The 24,255-nt window shown below is 37.5% G+C and overlaps 1 protein-coding gene across 6 annotated transcripts in view; it reads right to left on the minus strand.

The window, feature by feature from the left end:
• Window positions 1-24,255, minus strand: part of LOC143186203 (nucleolysin TIAR) — a 588,750-nt gene that overhangs the window by 38,311 nt on the left and 526,184 nt on the right. The gene's annotated exons all lie outside the window — the stretch shown is intronic.

Here is a 24,255-nt window from a genome sequence, read left to right on the forward strand (position 1 = left end):
GACGGAAGAAAGAGAGCAAGCTGCTGGGGTCAGCTGGCGAAAGAAGATAGAGCATCGGGGATAGAGCAAGAGAAACCGATCTGAACGCTTGAAGAGCCACGGGGGTGTTCAACAGCGTTCCGCACTCGACGACGAAATGGCCTCCTGCCGCTTTATCGAAACGGGAAAACCAATCCTCTCTCTGCACCTTCGCTCGCCTTTCGCGAATGTGCCTATATTACCTTCGATCCGCATCTCTGCGAATCCTGGCCAACCCCTACAGGCTTCATCATTTATCCTTCCGCTAGTAACCCTCCTCTGTAACCCTTTCGTCCTCGATCCTAACGTGTTCGGCATCTCCTACCGAACTGGCCTCCCATCAAGTCGTTCCCTGTGTTCCTAGTCGGCCGCAACCCTCAGGAATTTCATTTCGTATGTCCAGCTAATTATACGCCAGAGTTTTACATGCTCGTCCCTCTTTCACTCCTTGCTGAACTTCGTCTCTACATGGGGAGTGTATTTGAGGTGTCTGAGATGCCTGCAGGTGCATTGTTAATTTGGCTAATTAAGTGCAGTCAGAAATACGTTAGATTAATTATAGGTCTCGTTTTATTAATTTAGGTAGTTAGACTAGTGATGCATTTGTGATGATAGTTCAGAATATTTTCTGAATGGGAATATGAGCTTATTTGTTTGTGGATGATAAGTCAATTGCTAAAGATATGGCTGCAGTGTGTCTGTATCTAATGATGCTTATGATACTCTTTTTCTAGGTTAAATTGTGATGTGTGATTCTATTCTTGAGATACTACTGAAATTGTATTTGGCTTTCGTATCATTTATGATTATGCACTAAATAGTATGTGGATAGTGTACCGAAGACACAAAGATTAACAAAAAACTTTCGAAGAATTACATTATATTATTTTAAAAACTGTATATTCCTTATTCAAACAACCAAACAAAAATAATTTCATATTTCAAATTTTCTATCGGTCTACTTAAATATCAAGCTTTCGATAATTTCAGACTACCAGTCAAACCTTTTTCAGATACTAAACTCTCCAACACCATCCAAAAGCAATTCCAACAATTCTAGGTCGCAATCGAAACTTTCCCCGGTTAATTGAAAGCACTCTAATCGCAGGAACATACGGCAACCAAGTTCATACACTCGTATCCACTGAAAGTAATCTATCCGAGAAAACGACACCGGGAAATAGTTAAAGTAAGAGAGAGAAGAAGAAAGAGAAAAAAACGAAGGAACACGTTGAGCGAGGGAAAAGCGTATTATTGCGGGGGGTTCCCTCTAATACGAAGGTGCTGATAGCTGTGATTGCTCGACCGACGACATAGGGATGGGGTTAGTCGTCGTGGCGGTGACTCTCCCGGCCCAGCCGACTACCCACGAATCACCACCACAAACAGCCCACCTTCCAGAGTGGCAGACACTCTTCCCTCCGCTATCTCTTTACTTATCCATCTTTGTTGCACCTTCCGACGAGCGTCGTTTCCTTCGTCAGCTCATCATTTACCCCCTCCCTATCGCGCAATTAAACGGTCACGAAATTGCGACGATTTTACGTACACCGAATGGCCCGAGACATTTCCACCGACGGAGGTATGCGCGATATGAGAAAGTTGACACAGAAAAATATGCGTCAATTTTCTTAGATAAAACGAACCAGGAGAGTTCACGGGCTCGCTCAGCCTGTGGCCCTTATCACCTGGTTGCTACTCTACCTTCCGCAGGCAAAGCACGCCAATTGAATTCCTACTTGTTCCTCACGGTCGCTCGAGCATTCAATGAAAGCAATTAGCGTTTCCCCTGTTAATTGCTGTTCGAGCTGATGCCGATAAACAACGAAACTTTCCAGCGGGACGCTTCCTCTCCGGTTTGCATATGTAAATACTCCCGTCGAGTAATCGCGGCAAATTAGAACGGGGTTGCGATGAATTCCAACAGTCGAGCAGCGGCAACTGGCGGAGTTCATCGCCAGCCATTGTTTCCCCGGAAGTCGCGCTATCTTTTTCTGCCTCCCCCCACTTCCCCGCCTCAAACCCCGACCAGACCAGCGATATATCAAAGGCTATTTGCAATAATAATTTCCTCCGTCTATTCCCGGGCAAAAAGATACAGGGTCAGCCAGCGCAATCGTTGCCCTCCGGAGTGATGTATGATCTTGATCGGTCGAATCGAGGTGGACGTCGCCAGGGGGACAAACGAGCGTCGATTTACATCGGAAATCCGCCAGCGAAATTGTGGGAGGACGAAGTAGGTTTATCGGCGCGATTTGTATAATCGTCAAAGTTTTTGGGATCGAACCAGGCGGATGTACCTCTGGTGAACTCGATCGATCTTCGCTTCTGAGAATCCAATTTTGGAGAGCTGTACGATGGGTCTGATTTATCAGGGAATGTTGGATATGTTATGAATAACAAAGAACAGCTTTGCGTTGAATGAAAATTTTGAAGGATGCTCTTGAAATTTTTGCGACAGTCTTATTTGTAATGAAGTTTGTCCACAATACTGGATTTGTGTCTTTTGTGTTAAGCGGGATTTTTAGAAACAATTTTGTCATGCATTATGTTACATGTTATGATTAATTAATTTAATATACTAAATATATGTTAGTACGTTGAACTCGAATTACTCATTAAAATATGGATTTTCATATTTATATTACATTATTTTGTAAATTTAACGGCTTGGAGTTGGTAGGTTCTAAATAATGGGTTACAAATCGATTTTAAAGTTTTTCCCATAAATCGAAATTTGAAATTTCATATTATAATTTCGAAAATAAAATTTGAAGTTTTATATTATAGCACGAGTTGGAAATTACATGAGGGAGAAGTTATTATTCGAATAACTTCTGCTTCAAAGAATGTTCAAATGATAATTACGAGTAAAATAAATTATTCATGTACAACGAATAATTTTTTTAATTTCAATAATCATACAAATAAGAGCATCACACTAAACATGCAACAAATTTTACTGCTGGATTTTTTCACCAATAATAAAATTTGATTTGAGTAGCACCTAACTCTCATTAAATTCTCCCTAAATAAAGATTGTACAGTTTGATCATTATTTAAGAAACACAAGATGACCTGAATTAAGCCTCTAAAAGACCTAACTATATCTCAGTTAACCTCTGGCTCGGGAGTCCGTACTTTGAGATAAGTTTCACTGTGTCGCAACAACGGGGGAACGACTTCAATTGCGCTACGAAAAAAGCAACGTTTGGATGTTTTAATGGACGAATGGATCTTCCGACGATCTACTGTTTACCTATAGTTCAGGAAAAGCTGGTAGAGGAAAGACACATGGTCAAGATACATCGTCTCGTGTGTGAGATACATCTCGAGAGCAAGTGCTCCTCGCAACAATACCTACGGGACCGTGTGCTCCATCTGCACAGGTCTCGGCTTCGAAGTAACACCGTCTTTGAAAGAAGTCACCAAACCCTGTCTCCTTTCCCCCCTCGCCTTCTAGCCCAGTTTGTAGCACTGCTCGAAAATTTACAGCGTAATTGATCACTTCGGGATACCGAGACTGTCCGAGTTCGATCGATAAACCAATAGAGAAAAATTTATTGAGGGAGCGAACTGTTACGCGCACGAACGCTTCTATCATATTACGTCCATTTTTAATCTCTATGGTCAAGGAAATTGCCTCAAAGGAGGTAAATAGTTTACTGTTGTAGAAAGAATGGGAATCGATAGTTGGATGGAGATGAAGGATGTCGGGAATCGGTGAGATATAGGGAATGCGCGAGGAACACTTTGTAATTTCATTTGACAACTATACGGGGTTATCTAAAACGATAGATCAATAAAAAAGTGGTATAATTCATGTTATGAAAGACTCAGTTCTTGTTTAATAAATCTAGATGCGTTTTGACCCCATTTTCCAAGTAATAGATAGTACTTAAATCCTGTATCTAAAACATAAAGTAATATTGGAAGCATGTGTTTTACAATTACACAAAACATTATTCTTTCATCATCAATTCTTGGCTGATTAATCTGTATCTAATTGGAAATCAGATTATACAGTTTTTTGTATTTATTTTTTATTTGACATGACATAATTGATTTAAGTATATGGAAATTATATGAAAACAAAAATGTTTCCATCTCAAATATTTCCAAATAAAGAATATAGGTGAATGCAAACTATTCATAATTCGTTAATAAATATTTTAACCATTCCTCTGTAGTCTGCCATCGTGGGATTAACTTATCCTCTGCTCTTCGTGAAATATTTTCTTCATTATTTATCGTTAACGCCACTCTAAGTTGCGATATCCATAGTAATAAGGATAAGCGAGAGATACTTTGCGAGGAGCTATTTTTTCAGTAAGTCTATTGTACGTGTAATTACCACTTTTACAAGCGGAGAAGAAGACGGAGAGAAAAAGAAGAACATCGACGATATATGCGCGGTAGAAGGCAAAGAAACAGCGGCGGAAGTTTAAGAACTGGCATGCATGCGAAGTAACTTGCAATATTTGAAAATCGTTTAGAAACTATTTTTCCAGGATAATTTACGGGTATTAAGCTTCGTAGAGAGTACTTGTTGTTTTAATAGTTTATCGATCTGAAGACCAGTAAGTCTTTTATCGTTCTTAGCATTTCTTGTATCCCGATACACGAAAGAGAATGTACAAGAAAACAGGAATGTTGAAAAAAGAGGACTAAATAAACGTGCTTTTTAATTTGCATTTCCCTGCTTCTTTTAAATTCAGTAATATTAAGATTACTTAAAGAATTTCAGAGAGATTATATCTACAGCTGCTGTACAGCTATAGAATTTCTTTATATAATATGTACTTTTACTGTAAGAGGCTAATGAATTAGGTGCTTTTGTATTTTTGTTTAAAGAGATCTTATTAATTAATTTTAATTTAAAAATATTGTAATATAAGTAGCTCGTCATTGTAAGTGGAATATTGAAGTAGTACTTTTCCTAAAATTTTAATAATTAGTACTTACTGCAAATATCTTTTACATAGCGTAAAAACTATATTTTACAAAATCCCTTATAATTGTATTTTGTACTATTTATAATACTATATTATTTATAGTAGAATAAAATATGTAAAAAATGTAACAAAATTAGAAAAGAATTCAATTTGCATCATTGTTAGTATCGAACCTATATGTCATGTGTTTATGTGAACTAACACCCCTATTACCACTACCTACTAATAAATTCCCCAAGGCAAGATATTTTTGTCTTCCATCAAGAGTCAGAATAAACACCAAGAAACCACGTATGACAATAAAAAAAAAGATCTTAAAGTACATCACAAGAAAAAGAGTGGAGCACTATTTCGTCCAGTCGACTTCGCAAAAGGGTTAAAGTGCCGTTACGCTCACCCTCTTCCCGCCGTTGCCGCAAACCGCGTCAATCGCGAGTAACAAAGTTCCCAATTTTCTTCAATTTGGAGCACCGAGATACAAGGTGCAAGCGTACTGTCGCCCACGCCTGTCCTCTCGCGCAACTCCTCCTCGAAACATCGCATTTCCTTCCTAGACTCTCCGTGGCTTTACGTCGAACTCGAAGAAAGAGAGCGGTCCCCTCCGCTCCCTTAATTCGAATCACGCGCGGATTTCGTATTCTGTCCGAAAGTTTTACATCTCGCCGCATTACCGAGTCAGGAAGTCAAACTGACCCAGAGATACTGGGGTAGAAGGAATTGCAACTTCCTCGTTCGAATAGTTTAAAGAGATCACACTCGCCCGCGCGCATGGTAATGGTTTGTTCCCCTCTTGTCACTCATTCAAATTGCGGCTAACAATTTCTGTCGATAGTGCCAACTGCATTTCGTTATTGTATTATCTTAATGAGATAAGTTAGATTGCTACTTTGGAAACGGAGCTCGAGGGGAGTGTGCGCCCGTCAAGTAGCGTCAGATCCATGCACCTTGAAAATGGTAAATACTCATCTTGGATAGAGGAATCTTGAAAGGTTGCTTCGTAGATTGGGAAATGTTGGGTGCATGTTAAAATTAGAGGAATACGGTGGAATCTCAATTAATTGGTTTAATGCTAAATTCACTGTCATTCAATCAAGAGTCTAGATTTATTGTTCGTTATTATTGTACCGAATAATTGAAACTGTGAAAAATTTTATTCTATGTTGCCTAGAATGAAATGGCATTCCAAGAAATTTCTAAATGAGGTGAAACTCCAAAAAAGGAGCACGATATTTGTTCCTACAATGCTTTAGAAAAAAGAATATTTCTGAATAGAAAAATTGAAATCTTGAAATTTCTTTTATTGCATTGCAAGATGTCTCTGAATCATTTAAAACAATTTTTTAAATTCGAAGGATGTTTGGGAATCGCAACAGGGCGTACTAAGGACAATAATGCAATGTATGTGTCTTGAATACGTGATAAACAACTTAAATAAAATTACATATGAACTAATTCGACTGGATTACAATATTTTATAACTTTCCTATTAACGTAAAAAACTATTTAATATGAATATTTAAAAAATTGTATAGAATCAAAAATTCCAGCTGTGCATTTAAAATATTTCTATGAATGTTTAACTACATGCATATAATGAATTCTTTCTTTACAATTATCTAATCTATTTCCAAATGAAGAAAAATTGAAAGGAAAATGTGTGCATTACATCAATTGAACAATACAGGTAATTTTAGAACCTATCAGATAAACCGTTGCTATAATTATGTTCATATTTCACTACATTTCGTTTACAATAACAAACAAATTGCATAAAATATATGAAAACATGGACCACGCAACACAAGCAAATAATACCGCAGGCCTCATAAATAATTTATATCGAGTCCCTGAAGCAAGAAGACAAACCGAGCCTCAAGTAGTACGCCTCCACTTTGATCAGGCATTCCGTCCGCACCCACCCAAGTTACAGTCGTTCGAGATTTCACCGGCGCCCCAGAGCGAGCAGATCCGCCACATCACGCGCTCAATGGTTAATTCCACTTTGCATCGGTTTATCGAAGCCAATTTCCATTGGCCGTCTGTGCCCGACAAGAGAGGAGAATGCCTACGGGCTTCCTCGCAGTTCGCAAAGAGTGCGTTTAATGCTTCCATCGCGCAAGCGTGCTCGCGTCGTTTATGCGTCTACGCGCACCCTCCTGGCGAGCATTCACGTCGGCTCGTACACGCGTGCAAGGCCTTTATCCTCCGCCACACACGCGTGCCAGATCCTTTATTCCCCCGCAGCGCACTTGTGCGTCTCGCGGTGGCAAAGGCGATGGCGCGCGCAGACTCTGGCTCGTTTCCTGAGGGATATACACCTCCTGTTCCGCGGCAATTCCGACCAATTTACTATTCATGCACGGTTCGATGTATGCCTGGCCGCGGGCTGTTGTGATACAGGCAACCAATCAAAAACTCTCGTCGGAACAACCGAGTGGCCGGCGCAACAAGCAGAAACCTCGGCGCTCTGACCCCCTCCAGCTAGGATGGGATTGCTGGGGAGCTGAATAAAGGGACACGGAGAAACAGAGCGCAGCAGAGCTCAGAGGAGCGGCAAAGGGGCAGCTCGAGGGGGCGAGGGTGGAGGCGAGGTGGTCGTTCTCTTCAAGGGGAATGCGCCATCGGTCTGTTGTTGGAAGCCTGTTACCGTCTGTTGACGTTTCATCCGACCCGCGGCAGCTGGTCTCGCGCACATGCGAGCACACCGATGTGCACTTGCCCCAGGTGCTGGCCCCGCGGGTCAGGGAGGACAGAAAGGACCGCTTGACTCAACCCCGTTCGATTGTAAAAGTAATTATCGCTGGTCGTTGGCGATTTAACCTGCGCGCGCCTTCGGGCTCGCTTTTCGATGCCGCGCGGGAACAATGGCCGAGAGGGGACACGTTATGGTTCGCGATATTACGTATGACGTGGGTGAAGAAGCGAGCTGGCAATGGGACGGGTTTAATTGAATCGTTGCTTTGACCGTTGAGGGTGTAGAAGAGTCTTTGTTGATGGACGCGATGTGAAACGCGACTTTTTTTGCTTTTCCTTTCTCGGTTTGACTGGGAGTTGTCAATTGAACCACTCACGGTGTACTTCACCCGTGGCTGTCGCTGGGCTTCAGGGTCTCTGTGTTTGCGAGGGATTTTGTTGCTAGATGGCTGGATTCGCTTTGCTGGAGTTTTATTTGTTAATGGTAGTTTGGAAGAACATGCCAGAAATGATGGGTAGGAAGGGATTAAATGTGTGACGGTGTTTTGTGGATTAGATGCGTAGAATGCTTTCGAAATAGACGAGTATTATTAACCCTCGGTTGTCACTCTGAATCGAAGTGAACCAAGGGGAATACGTGTCCTATCTGTCTTCGTTTATGAGATATAATGAATTTTCTGATTTAATTATCCTTACAGAAGATCTTCAAAATGACCACCTTGCATTTGAAGCAAGTCTGTACTCGTGCTGTCATCGATGTGATTACTCTCTCTATCATTCCTTGTGTTTTTTGAATTTGTTGGAAGCCTTGCTCTATTCCATTTCGTAGTGTTTCAGTAATTTCAATCGATGTTGCGTATACAATTGATTTAGAATGTCCCCACAAATGAAAATCTAATGGATTGAAATCCAGAGAACGAGCAGGCCATGCAATAGAACCACCACGAGCAATCCATTTATTTACAAAATGTTGATGTAAAAATTGCCTAACTATTGCGATCTAACGAGAGGCCAAACAGGAAGTTTACTGTTTATAAAATTCATTATATCTCATAAACGAAGAGAGATAGGACATGTGTTCATATGATTTTTTAAGATTATTTTTTGGCATACAATCAACTCTTGAAATGGGTCCTACATGTTATGAAATACTTTGTATGTGTACCTTATACATATATTTTATACGTATAACAGACTTATAAATAGTAAATACTAATGTTCCTTCAAGTCTTTTACTGTCAAATATGTGAGATGTCCATGATTTTACAGGTGTCTATGATCTTTATAAATAGTCTGCTCCAATTGTAAGAGAAATGTAGAAGGTATTCATCTCGAGGTTGTACGGTTTTGAATGTGTCGTGCACGATATTAAACTTTTACTATTCTTTCTTTTCAAGTTTTCATTTCTTTTCGACGTGTAACCTACAGTTGTTTTATTCTTGGTAAAAAAGATGGTATTGCATAACTCATCAAGCACCGATGTTCTATTTCTAAAATGCTTTTTGAAACATATATTTCACTACGTTAAAAAATATTGTACAAGTAAAAAGATTTTCACTAAAAGAACTAAAATAACAGGCGAAATAATATTTGGACAATTAACTTGCATTAATTTATTTTAACCTACATTTTCAACATTTCAATAAATATTTATATATACTAACTCGACATATGCATTTTTGCAGTGAGTTTGATTTCAATATGTTTTAAATAAGGTCCTAATGTTTTATGCATTTGTTGTTATTAATATGCATGGAAAGAAGGTACACTATAAATATTCAGAAAAATTGCAGTTTTCAATTCATTCATCAACAGGATTTTGCAAGTATGATATGCTTTTGACATTAATAATAATTTATTGACTGTTAGATGTTCATAAAATATTTCACTGTCTATAACACGGAGGAACTTTTATAATCGACACGATAGAACTATGTAGCCGATCAAAATCAGTTATAGCAATAAAATCGTGATTTGTGTAGAAAATAGGGGAGGGAAGATCATGAAATAAAGAAATAAACGTGGAAGGACTACAGCGCTCGCTCGAAAACACGTTTTAAGTCGATGTTTAAATTGGTTCACGAGATACGAGACCTCAGAGTATAGCTTTTAAAATGTACGGGATGTTGAATGGTTACCGATGTTCCTGGAAACACTGTGACCTACTTCGAGGCAGTAAAAAAGCTTAGAGTAGTAAAAAAAGCGCTGACTTAGTTTCCACTACTGGCTATCACACAGGTGTCAAACTTAGAGTGGATGGGTGAAAAGGTGCGACCGAGAGATTCGATTCTGTGAGAAAACGACACTTGAACGTTCAAAATGTTTAACTCTGGACAATCATATCTCTTTAGAACGAAAATATTGAAGTTAATATTGTATAGAATAGGTATATCAGAAATATTGAAACCAGACATATAAAAAGCTATAAAAATGGAAACGACGTTAAAAAATAATAAAATAATTTATATGAAGGTATTGAGCACATTGACCGTATTTAAGTTAAGTGATACTAAAAAGTATTCGATTAATGATACCTACAATATTCTTTAAATCATGAATTATAAATTGAAAGTTAAAAAATGTTGAAACTCTATTCACTTCTATATCAAACATTTAAATAATTACCTTCAATATGTCCTTAATTTTAAAAAATTCCCCAATTTTTACATAATCTGAAGATTCTGCACGCAATGAAATATTAATATTCATTTTGTTACGGCCAAAAATATAATTTGGGAAAAGTCTTACGTCCAAGTATCGAGTGGGGCAGATAATAACCGAATATTCTTCCCGCTACTAAATATTCAAAGTTTCTATTTAGCGAGAAAGTTCAAGAACGGTGCGTAATTTAATATTAAACGCGCTCGAGCACTTTCCAAAGTAGTCCCACAACTTCTCGGATTCCGTCCGAACTCGGTTCTACCTTCGACCGTGAGAAAAGCGTCGACAACTGTCTTGTAATAGAAGCTCGATGCATCGGTATCGTGTTGATTCTTGCAAACCGATAGAGAAGCGTTATTCTCGTAAACACGAACTACTTCACACACAGAGGTACGCCAAAGAAAAAACTGCTCGCGCAAACACGAAAGATGAGCTATACTGAAATCGGGGAAGTACTTTCAAAGTAACGTTTCACGTTTATCCGATCCTTTAGTGTTTGCTACTCAACGTGGCTCATAATATATGAATGGATACACCAAGTAGAGAAGAATTTAGGTATTAAATTTAGTACTTTGTTCCTTTTTCTGTTTTCTTTTTTTTTATGAAATAGATACATCGTTGAGCTATAGGTACTGATTATTATGAATTGCATAGAGTGTGTTTTAATTGTTACATCTGTCAATCCTTATATTAGAACCTTCCCTGAATCTACCTTTCAAATTAATTCTAGAGTAATTAGAAAAGGACAAGTATCTATATTCAGAATTAGAATAGGCCATACAAAACTCACTCATTCACACATTTTATATAAGAAATCGACTCCTATGTGCTTTGACTCCAACTTAACAATTACAATAGATATCATACTCTTTCACTGCCCTATATTCAATAACTATCGGAATATTTCCAAAATCAAGCCATTACTAAAAGGTAACCTGCAGAAAGAGAATATGGATAATTTCGTCAAGTTTTAAAACAAATCGTGTTAATGTTCAGAATAGTATAAAACAATTCACAATCACTAATAAGCAAGTAGTTGAAGCGACTGAAAACAGAAAAAAGAAGAAACAGAACGGGTCTGTGTATTTTTATTAAAATGGTCAAAGTGATACTTCGTCTAGTAAGTGATACTTTGACTACTTTGTAGTCGTTGAATAATTAGAAAGCAAAAGGATTGAGATTGTATGAAAATTTCTAAAATGACATACAGTCAATACAACAATTCGACAGAGTTCACAAATATAAGACACTTTATCCTCATACATCTGTGATTATAACACAAAACGACCAATATCACATTTTTAAAAAATTCAAGTTGAGGCTTTAATTAAGATCTAGAATAAAGAATTTATATTTTCAAAAGTAAAGAATATTAAAAGAACTTTTTCATTTAGAAATAAGGGTTCAAGAAGATACAAGTCCATAAAACAGTATGGTAGCTGAAAATTGTAAACGTTAATGTAAAGGTGCAGCTCCACTGAGGCAACAACGAGAAACATTTTGCCATTTCTTGTTACTACATGTTCCAAAAGGTTTCCAACCAACTCTCCAACGTAAGGAAACTTTTTATCCGCACTGGAGCAACACAATCCAAGGAACATTTGGATTTTGTAGGCTACATTTGTTGCCTACAACAAATTGTCCACATATATACGTATAAACCGTGTTCGTTTCAGCGGTTACAAAATGTACAGACTGAAGAAAAATTTATTTATACCGCGATTGGAAACTGTTCCTAATGCAAACAAGCGGTGACAATATCACCAATAACAGAACCATGAAGAAATTACACGAAGAAACATGAAACAGTAAAAATGTTGCTCGTTGTTCCCTCAGTAGCCACACCTTTACATTAAAAACAAGAACATGTGACTTAGCTCATTCTGCTTTACAGCCACAGACGTATGTTCACAATTCTGCAAACTCTGTAGTACCTACAAGTGAAATTACAAGAAAATTATGGACAAGAACGTATCCATCCTCCATCCCCAGAAATGTTATCACGAGAGTACAGCTTTTAGCACCACCCAGAAGAAAACGAGTTTCCTCGCGTAACCAAAGGTCTGCTACGAGCCTCCATTGACTACTACACACAGACGGCGCAGGTTGCAACCTATGCAAGGTTACACGATTCTCCCTTCTATGCAGTAACTCTTGCGCACTTTAGTGCCGAGAAGCATGCCGCCAATTTCCAGCAGGGCCACGACGTTTAACCCCGTCGAAGGGACTGGCCACAGTTATTCAATGCCAGCGCGTCGGTTCTACGTCACCCTTGATGGACTGGTCTTCCGGTGCGTTAACGTTGCGTTAACGTCCGCGCTTGCAAATCCATCGACGCGAGAGCGCGCGTAGATGCTTCACGCGTTATTACCTTGCGCATCGTCGCCGTTCGGGAGGAAAATTGGTTACACGAATTCGAGTTAATTTCCTCGAACATTCCGTATCCGCTGCTTTACGGCTTCGGTTTTATTAGGCATTCGTTTAAGTACACGCCGCAGGCCACGCGATATTTCGCAGAGGTGATAAACAGCGGCGCTGGAAGAAAGACGCGTTAATTATGTGTTGTTATTTACGAACCACAAAAGTGATATACAGTGCGTTCTTATATTCTAATGCTTTCGGGTCTATCTTGAACTGGAGTGTGAAGATTTACAATTGGGGTGTTTTTAGCGTGGAAATCGTGTGAATGAAAAATTAGCGTATTTGTTATATGAAAAAGTCAAATTCTTCGTAAGCATCAGGGTGGAAGAGAATATTCTTGGTTGAGTTACTGTATAAGTACACGTGACAAGTAGAATGGTGTAAGTTTTGAAATAAAAGAATGTTCTTCCAAAGAACACAATAATATAAAGTACTGTTAATAATAAATATATTATTTTATAGAAAATATACTTATAATATATATATTATGTGTATAATCTCGAAATGTCTAAAATAAAAAATTTCTGTGAATTAATTAAAATTGTAAAAAGGAAGCTGTATCTTCAAAATAAATTTCTAATGAAAAGCTAAACCTATGTACATAGCTACCTACTACATATTGTATAGACTATAGGTGCACAAAATTAAAGTCATTGTTAACATTAGTTCAAAAAGATAGAATTTTGCATGGTTCAGTTTATTCAATAAATATCGTACCAACGTCTAAAGAAGAGAACAAAGAAGAGAAATACACTATATCTGTACTGTTGCCTACAAAGCAATTAATGTCGTCCTAAATATTCAACATGTATAGTTTACTATGTATGTATTTAGGTTATCGCGAAATTCTTCATAGAACAACTTCCATGGCAATTCAGTTAATTTGAACAATAATTGACATAATCGCGTTTAATATTATCGATGGTATCACGTATTCTATTATCGTGTTATCGTGAACGTCACGGTGGATATATCGATTCGTTAAACGCATTTGAATATGTAATATGTAAACGAGACTCTAATCGTGTATCGTTTCCCATGTATCAAAATGTCTGTCGCAGTACTGTGTATCCGTTCTTTGTCGAAAATTGCTTGGTATAATTGAAGTAGCTGCCGTTCAATTAGAGAAACGTTGTCTTGTAACAAGATGATACGAAACCATTAGTTGTCACGCTATAAGTGTACTCAGAATGATTATTCATTACAAACGAGCACCTGTTCTGCTGCGGTAAAATCATTTGAAAAACAGGCTGTAATTGCTGACTGAAGAGGTAAAATGTTCAACAATTTTTACTGTTTATCATAATTATGTGTAATATTACACTGATATTTAAAATTAACCCTTAAGTAGTTTCATTATGTCATTATAATTCTTGTCGTTTACTATCCAACTTGTACACATTTTATGTATGTAGCTATAAAACAGAATAATAGTATAAGAACTGACAGTACTGGAAAGTTTTAATGTTCAATAATTTCAAATTCGGTAAATTTGAAAATGTAGAAATTTCAAGATTTGGATATTCCAAGATTTAAATGTATCAAAATTTAGATATGTCAAGTTGAGTCTTCAAAAATTTGAATATTTATACTGTATGAATTCTTGAAAAGGTGAAACTGCTCGTGTTGAGGAAGTATCAACGTGGAATGTCTTATCTGTTTCTCTTGTTCGAGGATTATAATTTTTGAATTTCTAACGAGCAGATAGAAAAGGTTTTCAAATCAGCTGAAAAATGAGAATGAAATATGGACCTAAAACAAAATCACCTTTCCCTCCATAGAAACTACAGACGAACGCTCTTCACAAAATAGAATAACTTAACCTCAAGAATCTAACAAGAATTGTTCAGTTTCATAGATTAAGCCAGTGTATTCCCCAGTTACCATTAAGAGATAACTAGAACTTAATTTATTCCAATCTCCTAATTCCCTCTTCATTTTCTACCACCACCATTAATTTACTGAAGGTGCATTTTAGTGTCAGTTACCCACGTACGTCTTCAACAAAAATCGGGACATAACTCCTATAGTTTTGCCTTGCTATAAACTTATGACTAGGAATCAGTTAATATAAGACATAACTATCCCATAAAGTATAACTAACTCATAAAACATAATTAACTTGTCCCCGAGATTAGTTTATGCAGCAGCAATTTGAATTTATCTTCGCAAAGCTTAGGACGAGAATACACCGAAGAAAAAGTTCCCCAAGAACACGAGTGCACCAACTAGTTTATATCAAGGCATCGCTGTAACTGTAATACCTTAAATAATTAAAAACTCGATTCTCTGAAAAAATGTCTCAGAGGTAAGTAGCACAGCTAGCAAGTTAAACATTCATTTCGCTGTTTAACCAACTGTCCACTAAAAATCCTCCTGCCTCAAGCACCGCATAAAGCCGTAGAAGGCTACCTAAATACCAATAACGGAACTGAAGCCATTAAAAACAAAGGAAGTACCTCTAGACGTGTCTCGTTTTTTCGAAGAAAGTCTCGTTTCCCCTCCCTTCGTCGTTTCCACCCGCTCCCCCTAGCTTTTCAATACAGCACGACGAGCCGTGGCTTTATGTCTCCGCAATAAGTTTCTTTTCAGGGATTAAAAGTCGGAAAATGAAAGAGCTCCGTGATTCTTTTGGGGAGAAGCGACGCGAAATCGACAGCAGTCGCGCGGTTTGGTTAACGGACGATTCAGAGTCGACGGCGATACAAACTTTCGACATTAACCCGAGGCCAGGTTGGTCTCTTTCACACGCTAGCAATCATATTTTTGCCTGGCCGCAAAATTATCTAATTGCCGCGGCTATAAAATATTGACCCAGTTGCTGACGAACTTCGGGACTCTCTCAAATTAAATGCTGGTTCGCCCCAACCCGCGCTGTCTCTAACTTCTTTGCTCTTTCTTTTTCAGTTCTAACGACCCTGCTCACCCTACGCCCACATCGTCGCCGAGAATTCTTTGGAATGGTGCATCATGTTTCCGTTCTGGTTTCCTTTCGCATGCAGCGGTCAACGAACGTCAAATGCAACGTGAATAATTTTTTATTCGCGAGACGCTGGTGCTTCTCGATTAAAGAGAAAATTTGTAAAACTTCCTCTTTGGGCTCAGATTTTAAGGTTGGAACATTGACTTTTTGGGTGTAAGTAGCTGAGGCTTTAAAGGAAGAAAGGGTAAGGTTTGAGGAATTGGAAAATAGAAAGCTGCTGAGTTTAAATGGAAGTAGTTAAGAATGAGGAAGAGGTTCTCTTTGGAAGGAAATAAGTGCTTTTTAAATAAACTAATGAAGAGTTAAGCGAGGAGAGAATAAGTAATTTTTCATCCACTGTTAAATGTTTCATGATATCGTTCATATGTTTAATCAAAGACGTCGTAATGAATGATAAACTTTATAGTTCAACTCAGTAACTGAGAATAAGGTCGTCTTTCACATTGTAAGATAACTGAGAAAACTGAACATCCACAAAGTTAAGACTGGAACAATAATGAAAACTAAACATATTCTGCAAGGGAAAGAATTCTTAAAAAATGTTTAAACTCTTGAAAAGTTGTACGCGTGACGATTAAATTTGAAAAACTAATTTTCTACTGCTTTGAGAAATTTCTAGAAAGTATGGGTATAGTGTACAGTAAAACAAGCACCTACAATACAATGTACCTATATTAACTTCAAACAGTTCCAGATACTTTCAAAATAATTCACAGCTGTTCATGTATCAGTGGCAACGTTTCAAGCACACTTGTATGCATGTTTCATTCGCTCGTGGAATTTCGTATTCGAGATTTGTTAAAGAATGTATAATACAACGGCTAATGTGGTCGCTGCAGCGTCTTCCTATTACGCAGTGGTATGCAGATGAGCCACGGAGTGGTATTTATGTTGCATCGCGTTTTGAATTGGAAGATAAGGCCTGGTCGCAGTAGTCAGGGTGCTCTTGGAAAAGGGAGCGAGGGGAACAGGAAAGTCTTGAGAAAGTATGAACTGCATCATATAATTTGATCAAGGAAAACGATAGTTGGCGAACTTGCGTTTGAAACTTTTGCTTTTCTTGAATATGTCAAGAAAATGAATATTTTGTTTCTAATATTCTTTATTTTATTAATTTTATTAATTAATAATAAATATTCTTGTTTCTAATGAATATTGCATACGTTTTTTGAATCATCTGTCTTCAATTCATTTTTTCAGTAATTTATAGCAGATTTTTGATCACTTTAAAACTATCACGGTATGAATTGATATAAGTCTGAATTTGATTTCTGACACTGATTAGTGATTTGTTTCAAAATTAATTTCCAGATTTCACTTTACGAGACTTTACTAGACATTTTTTATATAATCTTTTGAGTAGTATAACATTAAACTAAGTTAGCACATGCTACAATAGCACCTTCTCGATCGATGTCTGACATATTATCGACCTGTACTACTTACGAATCTCTTTACGCTAATCTTTTCATTCTACCTTCTGATTTCACCTTATTTCATTCAATTAAATTTGATTTTGTCTCTTAATATTTAATTGTGAATTATTTATAGATATTTGACACCTTATCAACCGTTTACTATTTCTACAAAAACAATAATTCCGTGGAAGACTGAAAAAGACGACACGAGCTAAATCTCATGAAATATAAATAACTTTTACAATGTCCACGTTTCATTGACGTGTACGCCAATTGTAAAACATCAATGAAAATAAATTCCACGGAAATTAATTGTGTTATTCAAAATTCTGGGATTTTTATAAAGTCGTTCACCTTCGACGAGAATCGGTTCACGTGCAATTTACTATTTATTCAAGTCTATATATTTGTAAAAGTCGGCGTCTTAGTGCTCGTTACTCCGTAACAATGCGGACTCTTGAGACAGTAAATAGTCTCAATATAATGCATGGGCTCAAATAGCGCGCTCCAGTGCCGAGGTGAACGGTTTTAATGAAACAGCCGCTTCACCAGACAATACAAAATTACGTCTGATGGTATGTACACCAAGTATTTCACATTTTTCTGAAGAACGGACTTAAGGAGAGGGAAGTCGATCTGAATACATAATGTTCGAATGGAGGATACATTCTGTGGTGCAGGTTGCTATTCAAGATAATTCGTCTTATTCGTTAAACAAGGAAAAAAGTTTGGAAAATAGTTTTCAGGGTTGCCTTGAATAGCATTTTGGTATGCAACAGAAATTTTCATGACAAATGTGAATACACATAGTGAATGATTGACGGTGCTTCTATGAGTTATTAATGTATTCAGCTATTCAATGAAATCCTAGAAACTATTTAAGAAATGAGACTACAATAATCATTTTCCCAGATATTCTTCTTTAAATTTCACATAAGAATTTCGAAATTCATTTATTGACGACTTGGCGAACAAGTGAAATTTTTAATATAGTTATTATATGGAAAATATGGCGTGTCAGAATTGTTCGTCTTTGAAGTAAAAGATAAGGTTTGATAAATGAGTAAATGAGCCTTATGATGGGTCACTAGAAAAAGTGAAAAATGGAGTTTCACGAGAAAGAAAAGTGAAGAGGATGAAATTAGATCAATAAGGAAAACAGATGGGAGCAATGTCGCATCAATAAATTCGTGAAAGTAACATTCTTCATGTAATTTATTCACTTGCAATTAAGAGGATATATTTGTATTATAAAATGTTCTAAAATAGTTTTTTAAACAAGTACTACGGCATTAGTTATTTCAACGAGAGTTATTTTTATTATAGAAAGATGGAAATGTTTGAAAATCGAAATCAAATTATATAGATTAACTATTGACACAAAAGATTGCCAGTAAGATTTCATATGCTTCCAGTTAAATGATATGCTTCCACTTACATCTGATTTTCTGACTCCTTTCTTTGATTTCTAAAATTTCTATAATAACTACACCTTCTCTAAATCTTTTGTCATTAGAATTTTGAATGTTAGGACAAAGTAACAAAGCACAAAAAGCTTGTGAATTCTTCTAAATTTTAAAAACTAGATTTAACACATACTTGGATACCAGGTAATAGTATACATACGTTGAATATATGCTATTAAAATAACCACAAACTAAACACAAATAACGTTCAGACAAATATTTTGTAACTGATATCTTTAAGTAAATAACTACATATTAAACATCGCTGAATTCATTTGCCAAAACAAATTTGCCTCCAGGTTCATTCCCTATGTGCAAAATTCCATTGACTACATCTTTGCTTTCCCTGTCCATCTCTAAATTTAGGTATTTTGATAAACTAGTAAAAAATCTAAGCAATCACCTTTCTACATTCTAACACTCACTATTTCAGTATTTTATTATATCTAAGTATTTCGTGTAAACATTTCCAAAAAAGAATAGAAGAAAAAATAGGTTCACAAAATCCTCACATATTGCAGTTAAAGTCACCAAAAATACCACAAACATGGATACTACAAAATGAACTTTTCCAAAAAACCTCCACACCACTCACGTAATTGCTTTAGTAGTCCAAGTCTTAAATACTCTCTTCATCATCCACTTTAAGATCTAAAAATACTAACGCTCTCGCAACTCTAGGAGACTACCTCACACCTGTTTACATGCAGCAGTTAGCTCCAAAAACCCAGAACGGTAGCATCCGACCCGAGTCAAAGTAAATAAAACGTGTTGCGCAAGGAGCAGCGGCGATACTCTTGCAATTACTCTTCATTCTCCTCGCAGGTCTAACGTTAATTCGACTTTGCATGTATAAATAAGGCGGTGGTTGGGACGAACCCAGCCAGCACCCCAGTGACGCGTACGCTCCCACACGAGGACGAAATTTCATTAGCGAGTAATCATTTTTCCTGATGCGATATTTAGAAGAATTCCAAGGGTGGAATATTAAGCCAGCAGAGGTGGCCGGCAAGAAAGTGTTCCCTGCGAATTTGGCCTATGCAAATACGGGCTGAACGGTCCCCTGCCCGAGTCTGGATGAGCCTGCGAGAGCTGGGTCTCTCCTCTAGTGAAAAAGTTTGGACGCTCCGCGACGAATACTAATTAAAGACTTGCGGAATGAAATTAGTTAGTCGAGGGGTCGGAGGTGACTCCGAGGCTGGACGACAGAGGAGCCCGTGGGTCGAAGAACCGCTTATGATAATATAATAATACTTACTTGGGTCTCGGAGTGCTACCTCCCAAGCTCATTATGCGTTTAGTTCATAACTTCAATTGGATTCTTACTATCCCCGCCGACTCCGGGGGCGTTATACTTTCATCGGGCTCTTGCCTTTAACAGTGCTAATTATAGAGCTAATGACGGTTAGACGAGGAATGTGTAAATCACCCTTTGCCCTACATTTCCATCCAGGAGGATAACGATCCGTAGAATTCGTTCGGGTGCCCGATTCGAGGCGACGTGCACATTGTAGAATTTCAAATACCTTTCTACACCGGATGGGATACCACTATTGTGGAATTGCTTCGTCGGTGGCCTATAAACGCGATGGAAATTTCTGCTGTAGATTTTCTTGGGACGAAATGTGATACTTTAATTGGTTTTAATCGTGTTCTGTAGGTACGGTGAAATCCGTGAAATTCGTCTTGATGTGTTTGTAATTTAGCTTAGGCGCATACGACTGATAATTTCGTCGGTTTAACTAAAGGTTGATTACAGTCTTAATGGAATTTCATATATCGATTGCCTTTTTATCTATTCGGTAGAAAAAGAAGGATTGTTCAGTCTGTAATTGGCCTTTAGTCAGATCGATAAAATTGACGCTCGTGCGCGTCTATACTTGAAATGATAGACACTGGATTTTGGAAAACTAATGGAAGAGGAGGTAAAATGAGATATGATAAACTTTGAAGATGCACATGTTCTCTTTTTAAATGGAATTCATGGAAGAATGCAGCCAACATTTTTAGAATATCTATATACTTAAAAATTTTTCATACAGTACTGCACTCTGTAAAAGACTCTCATGTGTAATAAAATTTTATTGTCATTTCGAGTGATTTTGGGGTAAAGTTTTATAGGAAAGTTCCAATGAATAAAAATAGTCATTTTAAATAGCTTGGTCCTTAAATAAATGTTCGATTGCCTTCAAATTCTGACTATGGTTATTCCCTATTAAAAATGATAGCTAACAAATAAAGAAGAAATGTGTTCTTATAATCCTTTGCATCATAACTTTAGCCCAAAGAATTATTCAAACTACTGACTCAATAACATAAAAGGAAAGTAAATCTATTAAATCAGCGTCAAGTATATAAAAACAGAAGTATACTTCGATAGCTATCTCAGGAAAGTCAAATTAAAATACTCTCATCTAGGATAACTAAACCATTTCGGAATAATTATTTCCACCCTTAGTCGACGCGCTCAACATTCAAACAAGAAATTACCCAAAGAGAAGCCTTGCAAGTAAAATAACAGAAAACAATTTCAAAAGCGAATTAAACAGCGTGCAAATCCGATAACACCCATGCCCGCTCAGCGCCGCACAATTACCTTATTAAGAACGCGTGTTCGGGCTTCAAAAAAATAAAGAAAGAAAAAAAAGAAGCGCGAGCGCACAGCGAAGCATGTAACCGAGCCTTGCCCGGTAATAAACATAAAAGTAAACGATGGACTTGGTCGAGTAAATGAAAACAATAAGGGGCAATAAAACAGCGCGAATGAGTGGGTCGCGTTAATTGCGAGCACGTCGGTGTTTTATTATAGCGCACACCTTACATTTTCCTTTTCGTTTTTTTTATAGATTTCCGCTCGTTTACGTAGGCCTCAGTTCGCACCCATTCGTCGGCTTATTTTTATGCAGCCCTTCTTTTTCGTTTCGTCGCTGATCCGTGTCATAAGCTAGCGTTCATCCGTTTTATATGTCGAATAGTTTTATTACTCGCAGGCAGCTCGTACGTACACGCATGGACAACGCGAAACTCATAAACGCTCCTCGAAAAGTGAAAAGCAGGGTCACACAGCATTGGTTAATTGGGAACAGGGATGGTATGGAAACCTTCTGTTTGGTGAAGTCGCAAGATAGAAGGGAAACTTTTCGAATGGTGTAGAGATTGCGACAGTAACCAGTGACTGCTAAGAATCTCAACCTCATTCGAAAAGTTCCCTTTCTATTTCAGGACATCATTGGACAGTAGGGTTTTATACTATCTCTGGTTGGGCCCTTAGATCTGTCTAAAGCTGAGTCTACACGACATGTTATATAACAAAGTTATAGGTATAACTTTTTAGAAAACAGAAAAGAAAAATGTTACACATGTCTTCTTCCTGTTTATTAAAACGTTATGTAATCTTGTTGTGTAACGTGTAGTGTAGACCTAGCTTAACTTGCAGGTCGCAGGACTGCATTGTTGAAAGGCTCCCAGCATGTCTACTTGGCGTAACTCCTGCTTCTACTCTGGCTAACTGCTAGCTAGTGAGAGAACCGTCTGACAGATGGTGGGTGGTCGAACAGCAGTGGCGGGTAAAAAGTTAAACAACCTTGCTTTAGATCATACATATTTATAGACGCGACCTGTATATAGAAATCTAGAAGTCGAAGTGAAGCAAAGATAAAAAATTTGATTGAGAAAATTCGACGTCACATGTGGGCAAAGATAATTCAAACTGATGGATACTGCATCAGACACCATCGGACAGCACTGGATGCCACCACTTCGATTTTAAATAGCAATGAATATTTTCTAACTGAGTCACAATGGTGCAAACAAGTGCGACAAATTTTATAGAACAACAAAAGCGTGGTGAAACGTATCTTTTTCTTTTTAGACATTTCTATGTTTTTATTATTTCTTAAACTAAAGTAAGTTACAACAAAATAATCACAGATATAAATATTATCAACTCTCAATTTCGAAAGTAAAAACTTGCACCTACAATCAGTATTCATTACTTTGCCCATACGTAACGTCACATAACTGATTTTATCTTTACGCCAAGGCAGTTATCTGAAGCCACGTGTATGAGTATACAAGGTGTTCTGTTCAAAGCCAATTTCCTCGAAAACGAAGCAGGATATCAAAAATGTATTCTACATTTCTCTTCTATTTTTTCAAGTACATAGAATCATCCCCTTCTCGCTTGTTCATCATCAGTTCTGGGACGCCCTGTACATAGTCTAAGGCAGACGTTTACGAGACAGCCATCTTCAATAATAACTCGCGTTCTGCCAAAGGAAAAAGCTCCGCCCGAAAATCCATCTCGAGGTATCGATTAATAAGCAGTCGAATCGCTGGCGTCTCGGGACGACGCGTTTCGCCGAGCAACCCCTTCGCAGCGAATCTGTTTCAAGCATCCGCGATGAAAGCTTTCCTGCGGCTGCACGATCTTGTGGCTGGCGCAGAAAGAGACTTTTCGAACGATTCGACCGAATAACGCGATCGCGCGATCCATTTGCGCGCCGTAGAAATTTCGTCGAGGGTAATCAAGTTTCGGTTGCGTCTGGGAAAATTCCAGTGTGTCGCGAGTGGGACGTTTAATTTCGTCTAGCAGTCTCGTACTCGCCACGGAATAGTCTCGAGACGCAAATAGAACGCTACCGTTTGAGGGTCCCGGCGGACGCTAGGCCAACCTTTCAATTCCCCGCTGTTTACCTTGACCCACGTTCGCTCTCCCCTTTTTGTGGTTCCTTTTTCTGAATTGTGGTTAAGGTCAACGATGCGTGATATTGGGGAATTTTATTTTTTCAGTAAAGCAGTGTTTTTTGACGTTGAATCCTTGTCTTTTGAGTTTTCTCGAATTGTATGGGTTGGGGTTAGTTTAAAAGAGAGGGGGACTAGAATTGTGCAATGTAGATGTTTTAATACAGTAATTGTTGGATCATTTTGTGAAGCAAAGACTGCTGAGAATCTCTGCAATTTTTTTCTGGTTATAGATTTAAGAAAGTGACAATGTCTGGTCTTGTGTTTAAAGTAGAATCTGTATCAAAAGTATGTATCGTTAATATAAGGCAAGAAGTTAGATATGAAACTGTGTTTTAAGTTCATATTTTTCCTCCCTAGGTGAACAAGGTTTATTTAAAGTATTATTTATTTGTATTTATAACGATAGAATTATTCTGTTAATTCTACTTTATGTAATTAAGTTTGTCTGATTTAATGGACGCAATAATTATTCAGCACACAACCATTTATAAATAATAAAAGAAGTATGCACATATTATTTCACGTCAACAAGAAAGTAACCTTCACCTGTATATTTTCAAAAGTCTAAACCTATAAATCGATTCTACAGAATCAACCCCTTTTAACTTCTACAGTTTGTCACATTGTTTCTTAGTATCTACATATAATTTCGAAGAGATCGTAATATTGTCTATTCTTTTTTTGGTCTTCTATTCTATTCAACCATGTTATACCTTCAGTCGTTAAATATGTTGCAGTAATTATACTAATGCACTTTTAAATACTTGAGTAGAGGCTAATGAATGAGTGCTTTTACGTTTCTAGGTCTTCAAACGTTGCGTTTGCTTATTACAACAATCATGCACCACCATTGCGCGTAACAAAGTTTCTCGATAAATTAAACGTATGGTAGT

The sequence above is a fragment of the Calliopsis andreniformis genome, chromosome 12 (assembly GCF_051401765.1).
Source record: "Calliopsis andreniformis isolate RMS-2024a chromosome 12, iyCalAndr_principal, whole genome shotgun sequence".
NCBI classification, from domain to species: Eukaryota; Metazoa; Arthropoda; class Insecta; order Hymenoptera; family Andrenidae; genus Calliopsis; species Calliopsis andreniformis.